Source organism: Talpa occidentalis, unplaced genomic scaffold, assembly GCF_014898055.3.
Source record: "Talpa occidentalis isolate TD23 unplaced genomic scaffold, MPIMG_talOcc4v2.1 talOcc4.9, whole genome shotgun sequence".
Classification (NCBI taxonomy): Eukaryota; Metazoa; Chordata; class Mammalia; order Eulipotyphla; family Talpidae; genus Talpa; species Talpa occidentalis.
The window spans coordinates 86,361,475-86,388,178 of record NW_023605305.1 but is presented as its reverse complement, the minus strand read 5'-3'; the positions used below and the strand labels follow the sequence as shown (position 1 = coordinate 86,388,178).

General features: G+C 38.9%; 1 protein-coding gene and 1 pseudogene across 2 annotated transcripts in view; one reads left to right on the top strand and one right to left on the bottom strand.

Annotated features, from left to right (window-relative positions):
- Nucleotides 1-26,704, top strand: part of GABRB2 (gamma-aminobutyric acid type A receptor subunit beta2) — a 230,187-nt gene that overhangs the window by 45,706 nt on the left and 157,777 nt on the right. The window lies entirely within an intron of this gene.
- On the bottom strand, nucleotides 4,774-5,110 carry LOC119235835 (60S ribosomal protein L36-like; annotated as a pseudogene).

Here is a 26,704-nt window from a genome sequence, read left to right as displayed (position 1 = left end):
GGATGCTGATCACTACAAGTACACTAATAGGCAAATACCTTTCAAAATGAATAGAACAACTGCTGCAGTGTTGATGGGCCATAGAAAAGATTCCAAAGGACAATTTTAGAAGCTTTTCTTTTGGTATGGAATAGTGGTGTTCTTATCAGAAGGTGGTGGAAATTACTTTTATTTCATTACTTTAATAGTTTCATTAACCTAGTTCCTATAACTGCCATTTTCACCAAAGAAGTTTTTGAATTTATTTTTTTTATTTTTATATTCCCCATACAATTGCAACCCCCTGATTTTGACCCCTAACCCTCCTTTCCCCGCCCCCCCCCAAAGTGTGTCTCTGGTTCATAGTTGTTTGTTGATTTTGATTTTTTTATTTCTTATAGTTATTCTTTTTCCTGGTCCCTTATTTAGGTTTTCTAGATTCCTGTTATGAGTGAGACCATCCGGTATTTTTCTTTTTCTTTCTGGCTTATTTCACTGAGCATGATCCCTTCCAGCTCCATGCATGTTGCTACAAATTACATGTGTTTATCTTTTTTGAATGCTGAATAATATTCCATTGTGTATGTGTACCACATCTTCTTGATCCAGTCATCTATTTCTGGGCAGTTGGGTTATTTCCAAAGCTTAGCTATTGTAAATTGTGCTGCTATAAACATAGGGGTGCAGGTGCTCTTTGGAATTGATGTTTCTGTGTCCTTTGGGTAAATACCTAGGAGTGGAATTGCTAGATCATATGGAAGCTCTACCTTTAGTAGGTTGAGGAATCTCCACACAGCTTTCCATAGTGCTTGGACCAGTTTGCACTCCCACCAGCAGTGCAGGAGAGTTCCTTTCTCTCCACATCCTTGCCAACATTTGTTGTTGCTCGTTTTTTTAATATGTGCCATTCTCACTGGTGTGAGATGGTATCTCATTGTAGTTTTGATTTGCATTTCCCTGATTACAAGTGATGTTGAACATTTTTTCATATGCCTGTTGGCCATTTGTATTTCCTCTTTGGAGAAGTTTCTTTTTAGCTCTTCTGCCCATTTTTGATTGGATTATTTTCTTTGTTTTTGTTAAGTCTCATCAGCTCTTTGAAGATTTTTGTGATCAGTCCTTTATCGTTAGTGTTGGGTGCAAAAATGTTCTCCCAGTTGGTGGGGTTTCTTTTTGTTTTTGTTATTGTCTTTTTTGCTGTGCAGAAGCTCGTTAATTTGATGTAGTCTCAGCTGTTTATCTTTGCCTTCACTATCACTGCTTTGGGTGATGTGTCTGTAAAGATGTCTTTGAGGTGCATGTCATGTAGTGTTTTTCCTATATTTCCTTCTATATATTTTATGGTTTCAGGTTTTATGTCTAGTTCTTTAATCCATTTTGAGTTGTTTTTTTGTGCATGGTGTGATATAGTAGTCAAGCTTCATTCTTTTGCATGTAGTGACCCAGTTTTCTCAGCACCATTTCTTTGCTCCAGTCATATTCTTTGCTCCTTTTTCAAAGATTAGTTGACCATAGATCTGTGGGTTTATTTCTGGGTTTTCTATTCAGTTCCATTGGTCCATGTGTCTGTTCTGGTTACAATACCATGCAGTTTTGATTATTATGGCTTTGTAGTATAGTTTGAAATCTGGGCAAGTGATGCTTCCATTCCCTTGTTTTTTTTCAGGAGGGTTTTGGCTATTCAGGGTTTTCAGTGGCTCCATATGAATTTCATCAATATTTTTTCTATTTCTTTGAAGAATGACATTGAAATTTTAATTGAATAGCATTGAATCTGGAGATTGCTGTTGGTAGGATGGCCATTTTGATAATGTTAATTCTTCCGATCCATGAGCAGGGGATGTCTTTCCATTTCTCACCAAAGAAGTTTTGCATTAAAAAATCAATGATAAATAAATGCATTTCTTTTTTATTAATTTTATATATTTTTACATCATTCTTCATTTTTGTACAATGTATGCTTTCTCCTCTCAGGTGTAGTCCCCATGAGTTCCCACAACCAATTCACCCGTGACCTATCACCATAGTCCCGTGTGTTCTTCCCTCCCCTGTTTTGACCCTACTCCCTCCTCCTTTCCTGCAGAATATCTCTAATTTATAGTTGTATGCTGATTTTTAATTTATTATAATTTTCCCCCTGATACCTTATTTGGTTCCTCTGCACTCCTCCTATAAGTGAAATCATCTGATATTTTTATTTTTCTTTCTGGCTTATTTCACTGAGCATGATCCCTCCCAGCTCCATCCATGTTGCTGTGAATGGTATAAGTTCATCATTTTTGATTGCTGAGTAATGTTCCATTGTACATATATACCACATCTTCTTGATCCAGACATCTATTTTTAGGCATTTAGGTTGCTTCCATATATTACCTATTGTAAACAGCACTGCAATAAATGTAGAGGTGAAGATGTCTTTTTGAATTAATTTTTTTGTGTTCTTTGGGTAGATACCTAGGAGTGGAATTGCTGGGTCACATGGAAGCTCCATTTTTAGTAGTCTAAGGAAACGCCACACAACTTCCCATAGTGGTTGGACCCGTTTGTATTCCCACCAGCAGTCTAGGAGAGTCCCTTTTTCTCCACATCTTCTCCAACAAATAAATACATATCTTTGTTAAGGAGCAACTAAAAACGAGTCATGAAATATTGACTTAAATCCCACAGGTGAGAACTTTAATCTTCCAACTATTTAATAAGTTTTCATTGTTATTATGTGTATAGTAACCATTTTCTACTACTTAGGAAACTCATTTTCTTTTCCTCTTCCTCCTCTTCACCTCCTCTATCTTCCATTCTTCTCCATCCAGGTTGTCACAAATAGCAATGATTCATCTTTATTATTTTATTTTAGTATCTAAATAGTATTCTGTTGTGTATATGTAACACATCTTCTTAACCCACTCATCTGTCCTTGGGCACTTAGTTTGTTTCCATGATTTTGCTGTTGTAAATAGTGCTGAAATGAACATAGGGACATATATCCCTTTGAATTTGGTTGTTGCATTCTTTGCATAGATACCCTAGGAGTAAGAATTTCTGGATTATATGGTAGATCTACTTTTTAGTATTTTGAGAAACCTCCATACTGTTTTCCATAGGGCCTAGACTAGTCTACATCCCTGCCAACAGTGTATGAGGGGTTCCTTTTCTCCACACCCTCACCAATACTTGTCGTATGGTCCTTTTGATATGGACTGTTTTCACAGGTATGAGGTGGTAGCTCATTGTGTTTTTGATATTTCTCTGGTGTAGTCCCATTTGTTTATATTTACTTTTGTTTTTCTTGCTGTCTGATATGAATCCGTAAGGACATCACTGAGGCCAATGTCATGGAGAGATTTCCCTAAGTTTTCTTTTAGGATATCCTGGTTTCAGGTCTTACATCCAAGTCTTTAATCCCTTGTGAGCTTACTTTTGTGTATGGTGTGAGATAGCGGCCCAATGTCATTCTTTTGTATGTGGTGGTCCAGTGTTCCCAACACCATTTGTTGAAGAGACTTTTCTTTCTCCATTGTATACTCTTTTTTTTTTTTTTTAAAGATTTATTTATTTATTTGTATAAGCAATGGGTACAGTCAGAAGCGCAGGAGGGTGAGAGAATTCACCAGAGCCAGAGCGGGGAACAGAACAGGCAGACTCACGAAGTACACTGCTGAGGGGAGCAGCGGGCGCAGCAGAAGAGGTCTGTTGTGCCATGTGGGACCCTCCAACCGGCACTGCAGAAGCTGCGGGTAGCTTCGCAGCCCAGCGCTAAACCACTGTGCCACCAGGGGAAGCCCTCTTGTCTCATTTGTCATTGATTAGCTATCCATGTAAGTGTAGATTTATTAATGGGCTCTCAGTTTGCACTTAGTTTAACTGGCACAAATATAAACAAACAAACAAACACACAAAAACCTTGTATGTCAATTTCAACATTACCCAAACCTGCATGATAGGCTTTCCTCAGTGTAGTTTATGTTGGGAGTTTCATTAAGATGTTGAAAACTTTGGCTGTTTGGCCACACTGCCTAGATTTGAGTTCAGATTCCCTTATTTCCTCCTATGCAACCTTGACATATATTTATCCTGTTCTTTCTTTGGTTTCCTCATTGTGAGAAAGGAAGATGGTGATAATACCCTCCCCCTGGGTTTGTTATGAATAATGAATTAAGTGAGGTATCCACAAAATTTGCCAGGTCTGGGATGTGTGCTCCAGGGATGTTACCTTAGTTAGCCAACTTATGATGTGGTCTTCTTCACGGGTTACTGAAAAAAAATCTTTTTTTTTTTTTTTTTTTTTTTTTAATTTTCTAGAGGCATGTCTTATTTATTTATTTATTATTTGTTTGTTTGTTTGGTTTATACATGCACTCGGGAGGGTGAGAGAATTCACCAGAGCCAGAGCGGGGAGCAGAACAGGCAGAAGGACCGAAGGACACTGCTGAGGGGAGCAGCGGGCGGCAGGAGAGGTCTGCGCGCCATGTGGGACCCTCCTCCGGTGGCCGGGGAGCAGCCGGGGATTGAACCGGCTGCAGAGGTTGCAGGCAGCTTCGCAACCCAGCGCTCAACCGCTGCGCCACCGGGGAGGCCCGAAAAAAAATCTTTGAACATAATTTTGAAGATCATATATTACAAAAGAGTTTACGACAAAAAGGAACTGATCGTTGCTGCAGGGAGAACATGGATTAGAAAGCCTATGACACATAGCCGGGGTATCAGCACCCCTCTTCAGCGCTAATTGTCTGTTCCTTTGAAGAATGCTGGTTGTTTTTTTTTGTTGTTGTTTTGTTTTTTAAGGAAAGATTTTATTTATACTGGAGGGGATGAAACTCTGTCTTTCTTGGTGGCTCCCTTCTTTCTGGCAGCCAGGACATTGCTCAGTTGTCTATCTTCCTCTGGTCATAGGTGTGTGTCCCCACACTTTTCTTGATGAACTTGCAGGCCTGCTTGTCATTGGAGACCTTGAGTAGTTCCATGGCAAACCGCTCTTAGGGAGCAGAGCTGCACACCTCCTGGAATATGTCCTACTTGAACTTGGTGTGTTTTGTGAAGCACCCACAGGTAGGCTGTGTCTCGGTTTGCTCATGTTCTGGGTTGCTTTGTGGCCTTTGTTGAGGCCCATGGCCATGGGGGAGCCCAGCGCCATGGCAGTGCCCCAAGAATCAGATGGCAGCAGATATGTTAGGAACACACTTTGGTGTCTGTTTCTTTAGGGTCCACCTTTTCAACCTTCCAGTAATTTTTAGCTTGGATTTCAGTGTGGCTTACATTTCTTTAGGAGACGTTTCTAGTCTCTAATAACACAGTAGCCTCCTGAATCATAATTAAAGATTAGGCACTTGACATAATATAAAAAATAATTATTCTTTACAACGCAACCATGAAGAGATTTCTGATTCATGCATTCGCTAAATGCTTTTCCTAGCTGGGAATGATATTGCTTGCTTACTGTACAAGCATGACATCAATCTATACCTTTTGTAAATATTTTGTTTTCAAGAGAAACTGCACAAAATTAGTAACAAGGCAACAGATAAACACATTTTACTTTAGGCTGGAAAAGAGCTTTTTCTTTTTTTGTTGCTATGAATACTGAATGGATTAGACAAGAATTTAGAAGAGAAATTAATTTTATCACTGGGGGATAATAAAAAAGATAACTGTAATGTGCAAAAAATCAGCCATTTTAACAATTGAGAGATTTCCTTAACACATTCTGTAATCAAAAGCCAATAATCATAAAATTGTAAGAGGCAATAACTTTCTTCCCACTCTCAGGGCTTCTTAAGTATCTCTCCAGCCATAAAACCATATTTATACACTCATTTCTCACCAAAACTGCATAGTTAAAGTAAGATAATGAGCCATAGGTAACAGAGAATGAAGTCCATCACGAGCTAGCACAGCCTCCCTTAAGAGAGACTGGGAAGCCAAGCTCCCTGGGCCTGGACTCTTCTCCCGGAACAGCACCCAAGATATGTCTTTATGTAACCTGGAGGAGCTCTCGGAGGTACTGAAGTCTTAAGCCCTCTGTTTGTAGAAGGAAGTAAAAAAAAAATAAAACTGGGAGAAAAATCCAAACTACTTCTGTGGGACCCTCTCTAGGGCCCTCCGCTTTTCATCTAAACCAGTATGATGCTAGAAGCATCATTTCTATTAATAAAAAAGGCCATGCGGGAGAACAATGATTAATTTGCTCATCCTGTTCACCTGGTCCATCATCCTTGCACCTGCAGGCATATGGAATATGTGCAGATGCATTTTAAAAGGTGGATTCTCTTCTCTTCCAGTTCCTACAGACTTTTTAACCTATATCCATGGATCATCTGGTTTTACTCATAGTTTTACAGTCCTAAGCAAAGAACTCTCCTTTCAAATCTTAATAGTAAAATAATACTGGAACATAAGAATTTGGGATGTGGCAGTGGGGAAATTCTCTTTACCATTTATCCTGTGCTGACTGTAGATGAAGCAGGAGGAAAGTGTTTTATAGGTTACGCTCATTTTATGGCCACTCTGTACATTGGGCATGCCATTTTACTAATTGGCAGATAAGAAAACTAAGGAAGAAGGAAAAATCATCAGCCCAAACTCAACTGAAAAGGAACAGAGTATCTCTCCAACCATAATGTCATATTTATACAGTCATTTAATTAATGCTTCCAATGCCAACACCGGGAATGTGCTGTAATTCTGCTGGGGCATTTCCAGCATTGGCATACAGACAAGGAAGAGAAAGCACTTTCTTTACATTTCAGATCTTTTCCAAAGACTTTCTTTTTGATCCTGTAAGCCAAAATCTTATCTGAATATTTCTCTTTCAAAAATTCAAGTTCAACAGTTTTGAACCCAAGTTGTAATGCATTTATAATTTGACATGCATAACACTTCTCGCTGAAACAGTCCATAAGGGCATGGATAAAGGGGTTGTAGGGTAAGGTAAAAAGTATCAGACTTTTCTGCCCTCCCGCCATTAGGATAGATGATGGAACCCTGAGGTCCTGAATGCATGCCTGATGGTGGGCACCTGGAATAGGGTATGGGCATATGTAGATGGGATTCACCTGGGCTAAGACTGGGCTTTCAAGGGCGGCATCATGGGGACACCAGCAGAGAAGTAGAGAAGCTGAAGCAGAACCACGAGAGAGCAGAGCAGCATAGACCACCAGAGAACGCCGGAGAGCCCAGAAAGAGTGAAGACTTGCTGGGGGCTGGGAGGCCTGCCGTGTACCTGGTAAATCCCAGTAAAAGCCTGAAAAGCTGCTGAGGGCTCCAGGACTCTCTCCTCCTTTACCCCGTCTGCTTGGGTCGTAGAGAACCTGCTCTGGCCACTCCTGCCCCCTTACAGGGGTATTCAGATACTACCCAGCAAATTACCTCCCTCAGTCCAATTTCTATCTGTAGGGTAAGGAAAAATGTCAGGCTTTTCTGCCCTCCCGCCATCAGGATAGATGATGGATCCTTGCAGTCCTGAATGCATGCCTGATGGCGGGCACCTGGTGTAGGGTGTGGGCATAGGTAGATGGGATTCACCTGGGCTGAGACTGTGCTTTTAAGGGCGGCGTCACGGGGATGCCAGCAGAAGCCAAAAGAGAAGCAGAGCCATGAGAAGAAGAGAGAAACAGAGAGAAGGCCGAAGAGCCTAGATAGAGTGAAGACCTGCTGGGGGCTGAGAGTCCTGCCAGCCTCATGGCCCCCCAGCACTCCTGCCTGCTGTGTATCGGGTAAATCCCAATAAAAAGCCTGCAAAAACCACTGAGGACTCTGACTTCTCCTTTACCCAGTCTGCTGGATCATAGAAAACCTGTACTGTGGTCATTCCTGACTCTACACTATCATTTCCAACACTTTGAGAAAAAATATCTCCGATAATTTATCTAGTAAAGTAGTACTTTTTTTTTTTCTATAATAAGCTAAAAATACCAAACCATTAATTGTTCAGGTTAGCTTGTAAGATTTTGTGATTTATAAGATTCAGATGACCCAAACATAATTCTCATACATATTTGGTCTTTATCCACAGTTCCTGCCTCAGTTTCCTAAAGACTTGGAATTCCTGTGTTAAGAGTGTTTCTTTGTTATGTTAGTGAAGGTAACTTTTGGGAAACCCCTGAGGAGGGGAGCTGTTATGGTGAAACCAAAGTGACTAGAGGGTTGGAACTTCCAGTTTCCCCAAAACCTCCGTGGAGGGGGGAGGGGCTTCAGGCATGGTTCAATACACATGCCAGTGATTTAATATGCGCTGCCTGTGTAATGAAGTCACGTGCACACAAACAACAACCAAAAAAAAAAAAAAAGAGAGAGAGAAGGGTTTCTGAGCATTTCCTGGTTGGTGAGCAAGTAGATCTGTGGGGAGACACCCCAAGAGAGGGCATAGAAGGTTTAAATCTTTCCCCCATGCCTCACTCGAGGATTCTCTTCCATCTGGCTGTTGCAGAGTTATATCCTATGTACTGAATCAGTGATCTGGTGAGTAAATGGGTTTCCTGAGTTCTGTGAGCTGCTCTAATAAATTAATCAAACCTGAGGACCCAGGTGGTGGCACTCACAGATTGATCACCATTCAGCAAGAAGCGCAGGTAACAGTCTGGTCTGGCAACTGACTTGAAGTAGAGGACAATTTTGGGGCAGAGTCCTTGACTTGCGAACCTGATAGTATATTTAGCCCTTTGCACTCCGCTGTCCCCTCTCAGGGGACATCAGAATTCTAGCATATCACTGGGATGTCCCCTCTCAGGGGACATTGCAATTTATTAGTGATTACTGGGAATTGAGTTATTTCAACGCAACTTTTTGAGACATGCATGTTTCCCTGAAGTTTTATCTTGAAATGGCACAAGAAATTAAATCAAAATATCATAAAACTACTAAGATATATACAAGAAATGTCAGCGGGTTTTGTGTCGGACGAGAACGTGAGATGCGTGCTCACGACGGTCCGAGCACTTCGTGACGCCACTTGAAAAGAGCGATAAGGGGAGTTTGTAGAAGAAAGGTCGGTTTTCGAACATAGCGCGCACTGTATAGTGAGATATATAATTACAAATAAACAAGTCTACATCTGGAGGAAAAGATTTTCAAAGCTGAGCTCATTTTGGTTTGAAGCTTCGAGCAGTGCACATAGATCTAATGAGGAGAAAATCGGAAAAGTGATTCTTTTCTTAGTGAATAAATTGTTTGGTGAAAGCTATTTTGGTAAATATCATCTTGTCAGTTAGTAATAACAATTAGAAATTTTCAACCCATGCATTTATTCATATTTTTTATTAGAACAATGGCAAAGGGTCCAACCACGAATGAGTCTCATGACACAAGTAGTAGTGAAGATGAGCTCCAGATAGACCTCCATACAGACATGTCAAACATGCACTAATCAGCCTGCAATGCATATTGGGGAGTGTTACAAAACTTATCATACTGTACAAAATTATAAACAATAAAATATTGGTTTTTTTTTGCAAATATACATTCCTTGATGTCACCCAATTCATATAAGTCCAATATCATTATAATACGTTACTTGGTTCCAAAATTATACTAAATAATACGAGGGTCTGTAAATGCACGTTTCCGCTCCAAAGTAGCGTCGAGTACCTGGTAGCCAATGTCCAGAATGGTTCGGAGTGCAAAGGGTTAGAAAAGTAGCATTTGTTTTTCAACCCAGTCATTTTCTCTGGGTAGCTAGTATCTGAGTCTAGTTAAATTCTCAGTCATGCTGCAGATGTCAGGGAATGTGCATTAGTGTGGGGAAACCTTCACACACACCCACAATGGAATTGGTTCTTCAGGAACTCTGTTCATTACTCAGAAGAATCTGAGTGAAGGATGATTAGTTTTCACCAGGAAAATTGTATGAAGAACATTTTTACAATCTATGGAGCCACTGAGGCAGGGGGACCAAGAAAAATGAGCATTTCTCCAGCTTTTGGATGGATGAGGACAAGGGAAGGAATGAGGTACTTGTAATCTTCTTGCATTTTACTTAGGGACTACCTAGTCTTAAGGCTGAATTGAAGGGTATAATTTTTTCTTTTGTTTTGGTAAATTAGGGGTAATGATTTTTTCTGTATAGGCATCCAAAATATATACAAAAGCTTGTGGGACATGAGTGGGGTGAGATGTGTTCAATGACGTCCAAAATTTATTTGTATGAGGTAATTCATCACAGTGACCTCTCCAGCCTTTGGAAGACAGTCCAGTGCTAGCGTTGAGCTCAAATGAATATTTATTATCTCCAGCTGCAGAGGAACAGATTCAGAAAGATAGGACTGCCTGAGAGGAAAAAGCATATCAGTCTTTTTCAGGGTGGCATAAAAAAGCCAGGGAGTTGATGTATAAATTTATGCATTACACGGTTGACTTAACATGCCACAAACTAATGCTCATCATATTAATGTCCCATCCTTCCAGCCTCACCTGTTGTGCACTCAGTTTTCTATGCCGTGAGTTCTGTATGAGCCAGGCTGGAGTGTGTCATAGATGGATCAGACTCTCTTTCACTGATTTTCGGTGCATAGGAAATTAAAATGTTATCCATCATTGTTGACAAAATGCCTTCACGTGTGCCTCTTTCCAGGCAATGCCTTCACATGTGCCTCTTCCATAGATGACTGCCTCATCTCTCTCTTGTGTACTTGAAAGGCGGGTCATTTCTGGAGTCTATTCAGTTGTGGTGGGTGAATTGTATAGACCAAACTCTGATAATCTTGAGGGCTGGGGTGGTGGCTTGTTAGTTTTGTTATGTCAACTTCCAAACAGGTAATCTAGTACAGGGTGGATGTTTAAGAAATGTTTGTGGGGCCTCCCTGGTGGTGCCGGCGGTTGAGCGCCATGCTGTGAAGCTGTTCGCAGTGCAGGTTCGATGCCAGTCAGAGAGATCCCCACATGGCACAGCAGATCTCTCCTATCTTGCCTGCTGCTCCCTTCAGCAGTGTGTTTTGGTCAGTCTGCCTGTTCTGTTCCCCGCTGTACCTCTGGTGAATCCTCTCACCCTCCCGCACATCAAGCCTATACCCCAGTTCTTGTATACATGAATAAATAAATCTTTTTTTTAAAAAAAGAAATGTTTGTGTAGCTTAAGAGGAAGAACATTCTTTAGTTGTTTTCTCTGTAAATCCTACATGGATTTTTCTTTCTTTCTTTTTTTTTTTTTTAAAGATTTATTTATTTATACAAGCACAGGGTACAGTCAGAAGCACGGCGGAGGGGCGGGTGAGAGAATTCACCAGAGCCAGAAGCGGGGAGCAGAGCAGGCAGAAGGACCGAAGTACACTGCTGAGGGGAGCAGCGGGAGGCAGGAGAGGTCTGCGCACCATGTGGGACCCTCCTCCGGTGGCTGGGGTTCGAACCGGCGCTGCAGAAGTTGCGGGCAGCTTCACAACCCAGCGCTCAACCGCTGTGCCACCAGGGAGGCCCTACATGGATTTTTCAAAGTTCAATTTGATCCACCCATTCTGTGATTACTCTAATCATAAGTGTGTATCCCATATATTTGGCATGGTTCACTTCAAAGACTAGTGAAAGAGAAAGACTCAAACAGGCTTGAATAAGAGGTACTGTATTGTCTCCGTAGTTGAAATGACCAGGGATTGTGCAGTTTTAGGCATGGCATGATATCATCAGGATCCAAGTTTCCTCCATCTCTTCTCTGTACTTTCTTTTTGTTGCATTTATTTCCATGCAAGTGCTTTCCAAATGGAGACCTTCAGAGTTCAAGGGCACTAAGGCAAATATACTTTCTCCAAATTTCTACTAAAGAAGTTATGGAATTGAGTATCACTGATTGAACTTTAGTCACATGAGCATCTCAAAAACAGGAACATCCTATCATGTAACGAGGTGTGTCTCACATGAACACCAGTGGGAGGTCAATAATAGTTGCAATAATACTTGAATGCCTGGGACACAGTGTGGGAGAGGGTTTGCCCCTCTTTGCCCCCCAGGGAAAGACAGGTTGCTATAGCCACAAGTCAAAATAGAATTTGGACAGGCAGAGGCAGCCAATGGCCACTAACTCTCTCCTACACTCTGCATTGTGTATTGCCCTCTCTGTACCTCAGTTTCTTGTTATAGTAACCCTGGAAACAACAGGACTGAGTTTGAATCCTGATCTTTCATTGAACTATACTCCTGAATTAGTAAATAATTTGAAAAACATGAGAATAATATATCTTTTGAAGTCATTGTGAAGAATATAAGCAATGTATATTAATCACAAGCAGTGGGTGTTGCATCTACTAGGCCCTTACTATTGCTTGCTGTTGGTGGTAGTAGTGCACAGTGGTAACAGTATTAATTGTAGTAGTAGTTACTGGAAGGTTTCCTTCATATTGGAATATACATAACTAAAGCAAACAAACTAATGAATCACAACAAAAACACCTCTAAGATTCTGTGAAACATGTAGTGACTAGCAGAGGAGGAGGGGAAGGGAGGTAGAGAGGTGGGAAGGGGCATCAATCTGACAGTGGGAATAGCTCTAGGACTCTGGTGGAGGCTGAAGGGAGGTTTCTACACCCATCAAGGTGAAGATGAACCCTGAAATTTATATAGTATTGTAAATTGGTGGTAAATCAATGAAATATTTTAAAAAGGATAGGACTTTATATAGGAAGTGATGCCTACTCTAGGCCTTAAAGAGTTTATAAGTGTTGCTCAATTGAAAAAGGAGACAATTTGTTCAGAGGGTAAAGCCAGAATCATACACATGGAAGAAGTACATTTATAGAGGTCTAGAAGTCAGCAGGGCAAGGAAATTATAGAAATATGTTCAATATTCTAAAGATTTGCTTCTAAGCTTGGATATTTCTGAGATGAGGCTGAAAATATATGCAGATCCATATATGCCACACCAAGAACTTTGAGGTCTCTATTGAGTATGGTAAAATTATAAAGCAGTGACTTGATCAGGAGTACATTTTGAGAAGCTGTCTCTGGCAAAAATGTGGAGAGCTGGGCCTCCCCGGTGGCGCAGCGGTTGAGCGCTGGGTTGCGAAGCTGCCCGCAGCCTCTGCTGCACCGGTTCGATCCCCGGCTGCTCCCCGGCCACCGGAGGAGGGTCCCACATGGTGCGCAGACCTCTCTGCCACCCGCTGCTCCCCTCAGCAGTGTACTTCGGTCCTTCTGCCTGCTCTGCTCCCCGCTCTGGCCCTGGTGAATTCTCTCACCCTCCCGCGCTTCTGACTGTACCCAGTGCTTGTATAAATAAATAAATAAATAAATCTTTAAAAAAAAACATGTGGAGATCAGGTTAGAGGAAGCCTAACCTCTAACCTCTGTTTGGATGCAGAGAGACTTGTTTTAGTGGTCCAGAGGCAGCCCAGTGGTGGTCTAAGTATACTTGGTAGTTGTAGGGTGGAGAGAGGTGAATATGTTGAGTGTACTGCCTTTCCATAAGGTGGACTCCTTCGGGAAACTGGCTGTTCTTTAGATAATGAGTTTTGTCCATAGCATAGTGCTCCTATAAAATGATCAGTAATAACAGTGAGCATCATTTTTGGTTTCCTTTGAATAGAAGTGAAGACTGCCTCATCTCTCTCTCTCTTGTACTTGAAAAGCGGGTCATTTCTCAGAGGGAGAAGTATCCTGTCACAGCAGCATGGAGGGGATGGAGACAGGACCAGTAGCGCACCAGTGAAGGGCACTTTAGTGAGAAAGAGTTCTAGAAAGAGAGGAAATGAACACAAGTTATAACATCTTTTTAATTCATCAGTGGATGGCAAATACAACAGCTGAAGACAGGAAACAAATGTAACTCTCTAGATATATTATGTGCTCATTTATTTTTAATCTAGAAGTATTTATGAAGTTGTGAAGAATTCCATCCATGTACAAACATTGAGTACTGAAACAAGTAAAATGGGCATAGTGATACCAAAGTGGGCATGGGATGCGCTTGAATGAATTAAGCTAAGCCTTCTTAAAAATTCATTGCCTTTGTCTCTGAGTCATAGTTTCTGACATTATCTCAGTCCAAATATCATTTCCATGTGTGAAGATGGAATGTGTTAGTACCTATGGATGAGAGTCATAGGGAAACATATTTCTTATAATTGTCATCATCCAACACAGCAATTCCAGCCTTGCCAGGTAGAGATTTTTGGTACTAGAAGTGTCCAAGCAGAATTTGGGTTACCATCTGTCAGGGATTTGGGAGAAAGGATACTTTAAATATGCAGGTTGGAGTTAGAAAATAAAAGCATAATAATTCCACTACTTTCATACCTACTGTATTTGCATCGAGATTTTTTTGGTCAAAATCATAAATAGATGTATTTAATGCTGTTTTCTGCTGCATTTTAAACTAGTAAGAATTTCTACCTTTACATTTCAGTATGTTTTCTCTTACGACATACCACATTCAAATTTTCCCTGAGTTTTCTTTAGCAGTGGGCTGTTCTGAAACAGAATTCTGAATCCAGAATTACAATCTGCATTTTAGAGTATTCACCTTAAAAGTATTTTAATTCACTTCAACACCTGCCCTGTTATAATTCTGATTCAATAAAGAAATGAGGTCAGTAGTCTTGTGAAATAATTTGCTTGCCATTTTGATTTCTGTTTTTGTTGCCCTGGTTGTATCTTAATTTTTAAACAATGGAATCCCATCTCCATCCAGAGATTTGGGCAGGGTGAGGGGGAGCACACCACATGTTAGGTCCTGTATTCAGCCCTGGAAATATCGCAAACAGTAAAGAATACAGAGGAGACTTGTCTCAATGTAGCTTGCAGGCTAAGAAAGAAAGAAGATTCCAGAGGCCCTTTCTATGTAACCAGGCATCTCACATAAATGGAGAATGATTGAAGGGTTGTTTGCTCCCATGCATAGGTAGTTTCTCAAGGTATGTTTTACACAATTCTCATCCCACCCATTCCAACGCCTATGGATCCATGGGTTTGACAAATTCTTAATTAAACAAGCTTGACAAATTTCTTTACATTAGGACTCTTCAGAGTCATGAACAAGCAGAGGGAATAGAAGATCTTTAAGAAAAAGCATGAACCACGTAATATTTTTCCTAAAACATTTGACCTAAAACACTAAGACCTTGACATCTTAGTGGAGCTATTACATTTTGGCTAAGGTGATGATAGAGGTGAAAATTGTGAAATATGTGAAAGCAGGAAATATTCTCTTAAAGTCTAGTATCTCAGAAGTCATTAGAATAGTTGCTGCATAGTTTTCAAAAACCTTTTTAGATGACAAACAAAAAACAAAATCTCCAACTCAAAATAAGATGACCTCAAACTTTTATGTGAAGCAGGGCAGATTTCATCCATGAACTATTCCACAATGGGTAGCCTTAATATTTATCACATATTTATAAATATGTGATAAATATTTAACGCTATCTGTGTTTAAAAAAAATCTCTGTGTTTTGTTTTTTAAAGTGATATGATCATGCCACCAGACTTCAGACATCAGCTTCTTAAGTCTAGCTGTGTGGGTTTAACACTATCTAGGACAATGTCACCGTGTTCTAGATAGATTTGATAATGGCCCAAAGAGTAACTTAACTGGTGAGCAGAAATTGGTTCAGTGTTAGTAGACCTAGCCTCTGAGACTCTTGAGAAATAACTAAAGTGAGAGGGATTAATGTTGGACTTTAAAACAATTACAGTAACTGTCTTGCTACAAAGTCATCTCAATTCTGTCTCTCTAATCAGGAACCATCCTTACTTCATGGAACCAAAAGAAGGCAGGGAACACTAGATGAATGGACTCAAACAGTTTTGATAGCACTTTTTATTTTGTAGAAAGCATATAATTTCATTTCCAAAACCTCTGAAACCAAGGGGAATTGTATACACTGTGAGGGACATTTCTCTTGGGATAGTTATATAGCTACATATAACCTCTAAAGAAAATTTGCTTTTCTGGCTTTCTGACTTGACATGAAGTTATTAGTGCAAAATGGCTTTCTATCCACATTGCTGGGAGGTATTTTGATGTCAAATGAGAAAGTGCATAAGCTGCAAAGAGTGCTGTTTGTGATGGAATTAAGAATGGGGAGGATGGACAAAACGACATCCAACATCTGAGACCCTGGGGCTGGTCTCCATCCAGCCCTTAACTGTAGGGTCTTGAACAGAATTACAAATTTCAAGCTGTTAGCTTCTTTTGCAAATTTAGAGGACTGGACTCCAAATGGTCTCAGATTCCCCCTAGCTCTAAGACTTGGCCTCTTCGTAATGATTCAGAAATTCATGACCAATGATTGCCTTCTAGAACAGATCCCTAAAACCTGGGAAAGGTGATCTGTACTTTTTTAAGTCCTTTTAGCTTCAGACTACGAATTTTCAGTTCGGTATTCTGTCTTGACAACTCTGTCCTCAAAACCCAGAGTCAGAATGCATATGAACTTTCTGTAAGACTTACCATGTTACTGTTAGTAAAGTTTCTTGAATGAGTTCACGATGGTTAATAGCAGATTTGGGGTGGGATGAATTGTACATTTTTGTTTTCTCTGCTTTTGGTGAGGTAAGATACTATTCCTGAAGAAAAAGGATTCAGGAAATATGCCTATTGTAGGTGATATTTATGCCATGATAGAGGTGGATAACATATTCTTAAATTCCCATTTATATTTTCACTTTGGGAAGTCAGAAATTTCTGTGGATGTAAGAAGTAACTCAGTTTACCCTAGGGATCTGGTACATCTATGACCATTTCTTTTGGCCACAGAAGTGTGATGATGATTAGAAGGACACTCAATTAAAAGAAGATGCTAAAAAATGACAATAGTCATATGTGAAGGCCTTTGTGTGTAAGAATTATAATCCTCACTGTAATTGGGCTAATTGGCTTCTTCACTTGTGTGGACATAGTTAAGATGTGATTCCACTTATATAGTTGCCTTTAACCTATGTTTCTAGGAAAAAACTAGATTTATAAACTATAAAATACTGCCCTTGAAAGCTGGGCCATACATTACACAGAGCTTAGCACTTACTATTTGTTAGGCAACCCTATATTTGGTTAAATGTATTTGTTGCTTAAGTAAATGTACATGTCTGTCATTAAATACATATATTTTGTTGTTGATTCTCATCAGCTATGTCTCTCCCATTAGGCAAGAATTAAAAGGTAACTTTCATGTTGATTTAATAAACCTGAATTGATAGGACTTTAGCTTAATAAGCAGCATGAATATTTTCTCATCATTTTAAGTATGTAAGCATTATTACATTCACCATCAAACTGTAAAATTTGATGCATTTCCTAATGGATAAAAGTAGTACTTTTAAAATTTTATGAATGGTATTAATAGCCTAAGTTGACTGAGCTTATACTTTCAGTGAATCTAATTTGCTTGAATATTGGTTCTTGGAAACATTTTTTTTTTAAACCAGTCAAATCAAATTTTCTTGAGAGGTAAATTATAAAATATAGAAAAATAGATGAGAGAATGTCTTTCCAGGTTGACATGTGGAAAAAACAATAGCTGTCTTAGTAAGAGTAACTATAGTTTGTCTTATTTGCTTGTTTCAAAAAGAACTGCCAACACTGAACTCATACTTTGTACCAGACCCAGAAGCAATTATGTTGCCTTTAACTCTTGCAAGAATCTTATGCCACAGCCATGGTCCTCTCAGTTTGCAGACACTACATCGTCTCCCAGGAGGCGACTTAGGTAGTTAGTCATCTCATTATTGAGACCCCATTTCTCAGTGACCCATGAATTTAATAGCTAAACATCAGGGAGTTGATTACTTTTGGCAGCTTTAGGCTTATACCAGCTTCTGGAATCAATCCCAACATTTCAGAGATGGTGCATTATATGTGTTTGTTCTTACTCGTGAATGGACCAGTGATGCTCTTCCTATTTTCACAGCCCCTTTCCTGTCTGTGGTGACTCAGGCACTAATGTTCTTTCCTTTTTTGGGGTCTCGTCATTCCTCAGAGCCATAGAAACGAAGAGAGAGGAAATGTGGTATAGTATTGACACTTTGAACAGGCTTGCGTTTGATGTTGCGTTTCAAACAGATAAGGAAGAGAAAGTGGGTGGCAAGGTCTGGGAAAAATAGTCCCAGGCTTGATGTTATAAAAGACAAGGATTATGGAGTTGTATGTTTGTGTGTGTGTATGTGTGTGCGTGCGTGTGTGATCAAGTAGGATACAACCCTAAATTTGTAACACTGGCAGCACTGCATTGAAAACACTACCTATGGGAGAGGTCGAGTGTATTCTTGGTTACTGTACATGGTGGTTTCTTGAGCTATTTAAGTTTTCTTCATCATATCTTTACATAGTGCTCAAATTTTCTGTAATCAGTTTTATGCTATGAAAACTCAGTAATTTTGAAAAGCTCCTGAGTTCATGTCCAGAAAGTATCCAGGATCAGTGCTGGTATCAGGGTCCACTTGCAGAAGGCAACTCTGTGGTGGATGCTTATATGGAGAGGAGATGCCACTTTATCTCCAAAAATCCCAGTCCTTTGGTGCATTCAGTGTATATTAAGATCTCATGCACACAGAAGCGTTGATAAAAATAAAATTCTGTGTCCAGTGCCACTTTGGTCCCAAATTAAATATATATATCATCCTCCAAAAGTGATCATATGCATTCTTTTTCATCTTAGCACATCAAATGATTCTCTTAAAGCATTGACTAAGTATATTCTCTTTGCCCCAGCCAGGGACTGCAAATTGGCCTTCTCCACTTCCAAAAGGTTGTCAAAAGTATGAAAGCATTGATATGTACTTATTTTAAAATGTCCTTTCTTTTTAATGCTGTCAGATCCCTTCAGAGGCTACTGCTTCAGAGCAAATGAGCTTATCCCATGCTGAGCCGAACTTGCTCTCTGACAGTTTCCTCAGACTTTTCACATTTTCTGTGAGATCTCTGCTTAGAATAGGAGGAAAAAGTCAAATAGCCAAATAAGATAGGATGGGTTGTACCCATAGAAGCATGCATACTGTCATCTCAGACACAGTTATTTGAAAGAACACAGATATGATGTAGTGTGCACTGCAGTCAACCATGGCAAATGCTTATGGAGATCTGTGTGGGGTATTTGTCTTCTCCTTCCTCCCTCAAATCTCTGGCAAAGTTATTCTTTTGTTACCAGTAGGTTAACGAACCATTGTAGAAAACTCCACGGGTGATCAAAAAACACAAGAAGCATCTTGTAAATAATTTCCTTTTGATGTGCTTAACAATATTGTGCACCCCTGGCTGGTGTGTTGCAGGCGGAAAATGGATTCTTGAAACTTAATGGCATAGATTTCAAAGATCCCTTTTGACACCACCCTCAAACATACTATATCTGGTGAAAGCAGTAATTTACAGTAATGACCACTCAGTGATTTTGCTTGATTTGAAAATAGACTGGTGATATGTATATAACTTGTAATTCAGGTGAGTTTTTAAAAATAAAATAATGATCAGAAAACAATGAATAAAAATTTCCTTGGAGATTATATTTCCCCCATTTTTTTCTTGATCAACTTGATCAAACCAATCTCTGTACCCAGTAGTGACAGATATTTTGTCACATTAGTTTTTTTTTATTCAGTACATTTATGTAGAAGAGGGAAAGATCCAGCACGTCTTATATTTTATACACAGTGTCTCATACAAAAAATAATAGGAAAGTTTACTAAATAAATATATACAAATCCAAAATTATAAAGCAAGTGATTGTTGTTTTACAAAATGATCGTATTTCATCCATGAGTCTTAGCTCATAAATGTACCTAATATATTTTTATTGAGTTGTTCAGTTCAATAATATTAAGTATATTTGTTGTGCTGTGACACCAATCTCCAGAACTCTTTCATCTTGCAAAACTGAAACTCTGTATTCATTAAACAACTCCATCTTGCCCTCTCCTAAAGAGTCCCTAGAAAGCACCATTTTGCTTCTGTCTCTATGAATTTGATTACTTTGGATAATATCTCCTGGATTGTCCAGTGGAATCAAACATTGTCTGTGTCTTTGTTACTAGTTTATGTCATGTAGTGTAAGATCTCCAAAGTTCACACCTTATAATCCACTATATACATGAGATTTTGTTTAACTATTCATCCATTAATGAACAATTGGAATCTTTTTCACCTCATGGCTATTGTAAATGATACTGTTAGGAACATGAATGTACAAATATCTCTGAGATTTTGCTATGAATTCTTTTGTGTATATACTTGTCATATACATAGAAGAAGCACGGATCATAAAATAATTCTATTTTTTAATTATTTGAAGAACTGCCATTATTTTTCCATGGTAGCAGCACCATTTTACATTTCCACCAATGCCTGGGTTCTGATTTCTCAATATCCTTATTATTTTCTTTTTTTTTTTTTTTTTTGTCTTTTTCAGTAGTTGGCATCCTGGTAGGCACAAGGTGATAATTTTGATTTACAGCATTTTAGTTTTGATCTAAATCATTTTTGTTTGGATTTAAATTTCTCGACTGATTTTAGCATATTTTTATATGTGTGTTGACCACTTATTTGTATGTCATCTTTGTTAAAGTGTTTATTCAAATCCTTTGTCTATTTTTAATCGGGCTATTTTGTTGTTGAGTTGTAGGATTTCTTTGTATAGATAGTTGGCATAGTTGCTTTTCTATTTTATTGAATTTCTCCTTTGATAAACGGGTTTTAAATTTGATGATGTCTCATTTGTGTTGTTCTTTTGATGTCAGTGGTTCTGGTGTTACATCCCAGAGATCAATGACAAATTCATGTCCTGAAGCTTTCCTCTGACTTTTTGTCTGGTAGTTTTACAGTTTTAGATTTTATGATCAGATCGCTAATATATTTTGAGTTAATTTTTATGTATGGTATAAAGAAAGGGTCTAACTTCATTCTTCTACATGGGTTTCTAACATCAATTGTTGAATAGAATGTTTTCCCTCTTCCATTCAGTGGTTTTGACATTCTGCTTGAAGGTAATTTTTCATACAATGAGGGTTTGTTTCTGTACTTTTCATTCTAATTCATTGCTCTTAATATCTGTTTTGATGCTATTTAGATTTGCAATAAACTAGGAAATTAGGAGATGTGAGGCCATTTGATTTGGTTTTTTTTTCAATATTGTTTTGTTTATCCAGCCACTTGATACAACTTTATGAATTTTAAAATACAATTTTCTATATCTGTAAAAATCACTGTTAAGATTTCCATAAGGATTAATTTAACACTGCATTAAGTTGAATCAGAGTAGTTAGAGTTGGCATCCTGTCTTGTTCCTGATCTTAGAGAAAAATTTTCAGTCTATCATTTTGTATGTGGCCTTTATTATGTAGAGGTAGTTTCCTTTTATTCTTAGTTTGCTAGTATATTTAGCTTGAACTAATTTTACGTTTTGTATAATACTTTTTGTATCAATTGAAGTAATCATATGGTTGAGTTTTATATGTTGAACCATCCTAGCATTGCAGGAATAGATCCCACTTGGTGACTACTTATAATTCTTTAGATAAGTTATGAAATTCAGATTTGCTAGTATTTTGTTGAGAATTTTTGTACTTATATTCATCATTATTACTGGCCTGTAGATTTCTTTCCTTGTGGTGTCTTTGTCTGGCTTTGGTATTAAGGTAACACTGGTTGCCAAGGATGGGTTTGGAAATTTTCCTTCTCCACTATTTTTGGAAAGAGTTTGGGGAGATTTGTGTTAATTCTTCTTTAAACATTAGATAGAATTCACTAGTAAGCCATTGGATCTTGGGTTTTTCTTTTTGGGGGAGATCCCTAATAATCCTTTGTATCACCCTGTTTACATATGACAATTATCATTCTTCAATTTTAAAGTGGTGGATAACATCACATTTTATCTTTGTAAGCAAAGTTAGCAAAAACCACTCTTCTTACTTTTTAAACTTTTCATGAATAGTTAATATGTCAGTAGTGTTAAATTAATCTCTTAAGGTACATTCAGCCTATTATTGAGTGCTACTATCCTTTGGGTTTGGATTTATTTTTTTTTATTTTATTCCTGCCATTAGTCAGTGAGATAGCAAATACTTTTTAAAATATTATTTTTATAGCTGAGAAAAACCTGATATTTGGGCATATTAAACTGGGTTCTTCTTATCCACGTAGTATGTGACAGAGCTATAATTTCAAACCAGCCTGCTAGACTTCAGATACCATGTACTTAAATAATAGGATGCTGCCTTTCTGTGTACCAACATTAAGGAATTTGATGTGGGTCTCAGAGTAATGTTTCAAGGTGCACATTACACAGGTAGTGTTAATCCCACTTCATAGAAGCAAAAACTGGAATTTAGAGATTAAGCTATGTCTGTAGACCATCACGTGATAAGTAACAAAAGCATCCCCAAACATGTCTCCTTTCTAATTCAGTGTTCTTTCCAACGTGCCCTCTGACCCTCTCCAGCTAATTAATAGACACTTTGTTTTCTCTGAGCGTATTACAGAAATCAGCATGAAGTTTACTAGCCAACTCTTAGTCAATAGCTCCCAGATCTCAGAGTTACTCAGAAGCATCTCAGTAAGAGGGCTTTTATAATAGTGAGCCTAGGGATATGACATTAACTGCTAAGAAAAAAGTATTTTTGGACAAATAGTTGACTACATCATGTAGATGTCAGCATATTTGAAAACAGTTCATTTGAAATGTAGGTAGGGAACAAGACAGAAATGAAATAATGAACTCTAATATAGTTTGCTGTACAGTAATATATAGCTTTTTAGTTTATAATTTTTCTTCAAAACGAAGCTCTTTCCAGGAATCACTAAATGATTTTAAGATATAGCAAAAATAGCAAAAGGGGAATAGGTGACTGTACAGTCACTTGTTCTGAGAATATTTCTTTCAGACTGATTTTAAAAATTAAAAAGTTATAATGTTACCTCTTGCATACAAAATTGGCATTGTTCTAAAAATCACAGCATTCTGGAGCATATAAAAAGCTAAATTTTGATATCTCCTTATATTAAAAAATAGCAAAAGAGAATTCTCTTGTTTATGGTTTTAGCCCCCTCCCCACCCAAAAGCAATAATGACTGCCTTTCCCCAATCCTTGCTGATATTTGTGTACTTCTTCATAGTCATTTTTCTTCAACCAGACTGATGTTGTGGGAAAGCAGGGACATAATCTGCTTGAACCATGATCTACCTAGCCCTGAGCACATTTCCCAGCCCATAATGGATACACAGTAAATTGTATTTTAATCCACATCTCATAAAGTCACAAGATGAAGTGTCACTTGGCAACTGCAGTAATGCTAAAGGACCTGTAGTATCTAAAAGTAATGCATTCAAATACTTTTCTACACATGGTAAAATGTGTCAGTAGAATTTGGGGAAGGTCAGCAGGAGAGAGGCAGGTGATGCTCTTTTTCCTAAGAATTAGACAGCTAAACTAAATTTAATTTTTAAGTGAGAGCAAATTCCCATTCGAATGTGTTTTTTTTCCTTCAACCCAAATTATTCACAATTTGATGTTTTATACATGAAATAAATGAAATCTTTTAACTTTTGTTCCTGTGCTCTTGGGAGGAAAAAAAAATGTTTACTTTTTAATTCAGTTGTATTTTCTATTTATCTCCTATTTTCTATACTTTTTTTTTTTCTCTCAGCTTAAATCTTGAAATAATGCCTGGCTTCCAGTATTTTGTAAGAAGTTTAGTAAACTTCATATTATTTAAAAAAATAAGCTGAGTTTCTCTTTAGGATGGATACATTCAATTTTGGTATTGTTACTTTATTCAGCAGAAAATTTGGTAAATTCACTAGGGATTAAAATATAATCTGGGGCCTCCCCGGTGGCACAGCAGTTGAGGGCTGGGTTGCGAAGCTGCCCGCGGCCTCTGCGGTGCCGGTTCTATCCCCGGCTGCTCCCCGGCCACCAGAGGAGGGTCCCGCATAGCGCGCAGACCCCTCTGCCGCCCGCTGCTCCCCTCAGCAGTGTACTTCGGTCCTTCTGCCTGCTCTGCTCCCCGCTCTGGCTCTGGTGAATTCTCTCACCCTCCCACGCTTCTGACTGTACTCACTGCTTGTATTAACAAAAACAAACAAACAAATAAATAAATAAAACATGCCTCTATTAAAAAAAAAATAATGAATTTCCCTATTACTCTGAACACCAATTTCCAAGACAGTTAAAAAAACAATTATAAAAATGGGCTTTTTATTTTAGAAAATTATTTTGTGTGGCTGTACATTTCTAGTCATTTAGTACCTGAAATTTTTCATGACAGCCATGAGTTAAAATTTTTTAACTCACGAAAAAATGTCAAATTTCCTGTTATTCAATGTAAGTTAAGGAGTATTTTCCATTGTTCTGCTGAAAAACATTCTTGAAATGGTATGAACATAAGATGATTATGTATCTTTCTAATTGAATTACTTCTGAATAAATGCATTACAGCAGACAGTGCCCAGCAGCCCCTCTTGTTACTTAGGGTTTCTCAGTAAGAAGTTGTGCACTCTGCCCCAAACCAGTAATATTTTAATCATTTGCCGGATCAGAGTGAGTTGATGTGGTTACCTTTTGTGTAAAATTGGGTGTCTGTATGTGTATTCAAGGTACATACAACATATCTAATGTACATACAACAGCAGTATTCAAATCACAGACACTGCTTGGGGATCAGCATTCACTTTCCCTATCCCCCTCAAGAAAGAAATTTATTTTATGTGCGCTCAAAATTGTTTGTTGTTCTTGTTGTTTGCAGCTGTTAGAATAAACAGAGATATAGAAAGATAGATAGATAGATAGATAGATAGATAGATAGATAGATAGATAGATAGATAGATAAATTTCCTGTCATTTTTTGGAGGAGGTGCAGGAAAATAAGCATTTTTTAAAATATTTATTTATTTATTTTTTTATACAAGCACTGAGTACAGTCAGAAGTGTGGGAGAGTGAGAGAATTCACCAGAGTCAGAGCAGGAGCAGAACAGGCAGACTGATGAAATACACTGCTGAGGGGAGCAACAGGCAGCAGGAGAGGTCTGTGCACCATGTGGGACCCTCACCCTGTGGCCGGGGATTGAACTGGCGCTGCGGAGGCTGTGGGCAGCTTCACAGCCCAGCACTCAACCGCTGTGCCACCAGGGGAGGCCCGAAAATGAGCATTTTTGGGAAATGATGTGTCAAAATGCAAACTAGCAGCAATGTGGGTATTCTGGAGGCAGCTCAGTATAGAAGTAAGAGCATGGACTCCACAATCAGATTAATAATATAAAAAACTAATTTAAAAAATGATTAGGGCCAGAGATAACCAGTTGTACTGACTGAGTTTTAAGAAATCTTTAGAACTAGTCCCATTATGACAGAGAAAGTAAATCTGTAATAAAATGCAAAATGAGCTAAGCAAAATAGTGGAAGAGGTCATTGCCTTGACCATGTGCATTTTCATTTCACTTACAAGACTATAATCAGTCAGTCTTGAACTTGCATTTCCCTTATGAGTGATCCTAGGTGCAGCTCTCATGTCCTGAATGTGTCTGTAGTAATTAGTCAGCGAGGCTACCATGTGCTTCTTCCTATACGCTGCAATTGAACGTCTGGTGGGATAACTTCTGAGTTTTACTCCTTCACATAGTAGTTTGGGAGGTTGAGACTGTTTGAATATTACCATGACCTATATAATTGGATCAGCAATTTATGGACTTGGATGTGAAAGAGGAGAGGATTTTAAAAAGTGAGGGATGTGATAGGGCTTTGGGGGGATGTTTGTCCTTCTCTCGAAGTTATTTTTTGCTTTGGATAAATGAGTGTGTCCTTCAGAAACCCTCATGCCAGCCCTTGGGACTTTGCTAGTAGAATCAGAGAAGTGATGAAAAACTGAGAGAACACCCGGAGCTCTGAGGGAACTTGAAACATGTGGGAAAGGTTAAGCTGCAAACTCGCTGTCAAATGACAGTGGATGGGGATGGCAGATTCCCCAGTGCTTTCATGAGCAGTGATTAGCAACAGAATTTAAATAATGGAATTTTGAAAACCTTGGGGTAAGAGTGAAGAAGTTAGAACAAGTTGGAGTGCATCCATGAATATATGTTAGCCGTGGCTTATTACTACATTAAAGAGAAGATGCTTGGATGACTTTGTAACAAAATGGCTACATGGTCCCTGATTTTAAAGAGCATGTAAGGTTTACTTGCTGAGATTACTGCTCCTCAAAGTAACAGAGGTGAACATTTCAATTCAATGACACAGAGGATGTGCTGACCACCCCACTGATGGACTCAGAGGATGACCATGGGCTGTGGCGATGGAAGAAGTGGAAGAAGCTCTGATGTCTGGAGCTGGGTGGGATTTGGTGGAAAGAGAAGGAGGGCATGGGGAAAAGAATAAGCAAAATGAGAGGATTTGTTGAGGAAATATAAAAAAAGTTCAGTTCACACACAAGTTTCAGGGAGATGACTAGTTGAAGATAAAAAGGAGTGATGTAGAACCCTAGGACATCTGAGAACTCAGCGGGCTCATCCGCTCTTTCTCAGTTCACTCACACTGGCTGAAGAAACAAAGAGTGATGTGAGTAGAAGAGATTGAAGGGCCTTCTAAGGAGTTTGGACTTTTTTTTATACAAGAACTGGGGTACAGGTCAGAAGCGCTGGAGGGTGTGAGAATTCACCAGAGCCAGAGCGGGGTACAGAACAGGCAGATGGAGCAAAGACTCTGTTGAGGGGAGCAGCAGGCGAGGCAGGAGAGGTCTGCTGCGCTATGTGGGGTTCTCCCTGGCCGGGCGGGAATCAAACCAGCACTACAGAGGCTGAGGACAGCTTCGCAGAGCGGCACTCAACCGCTGCACCA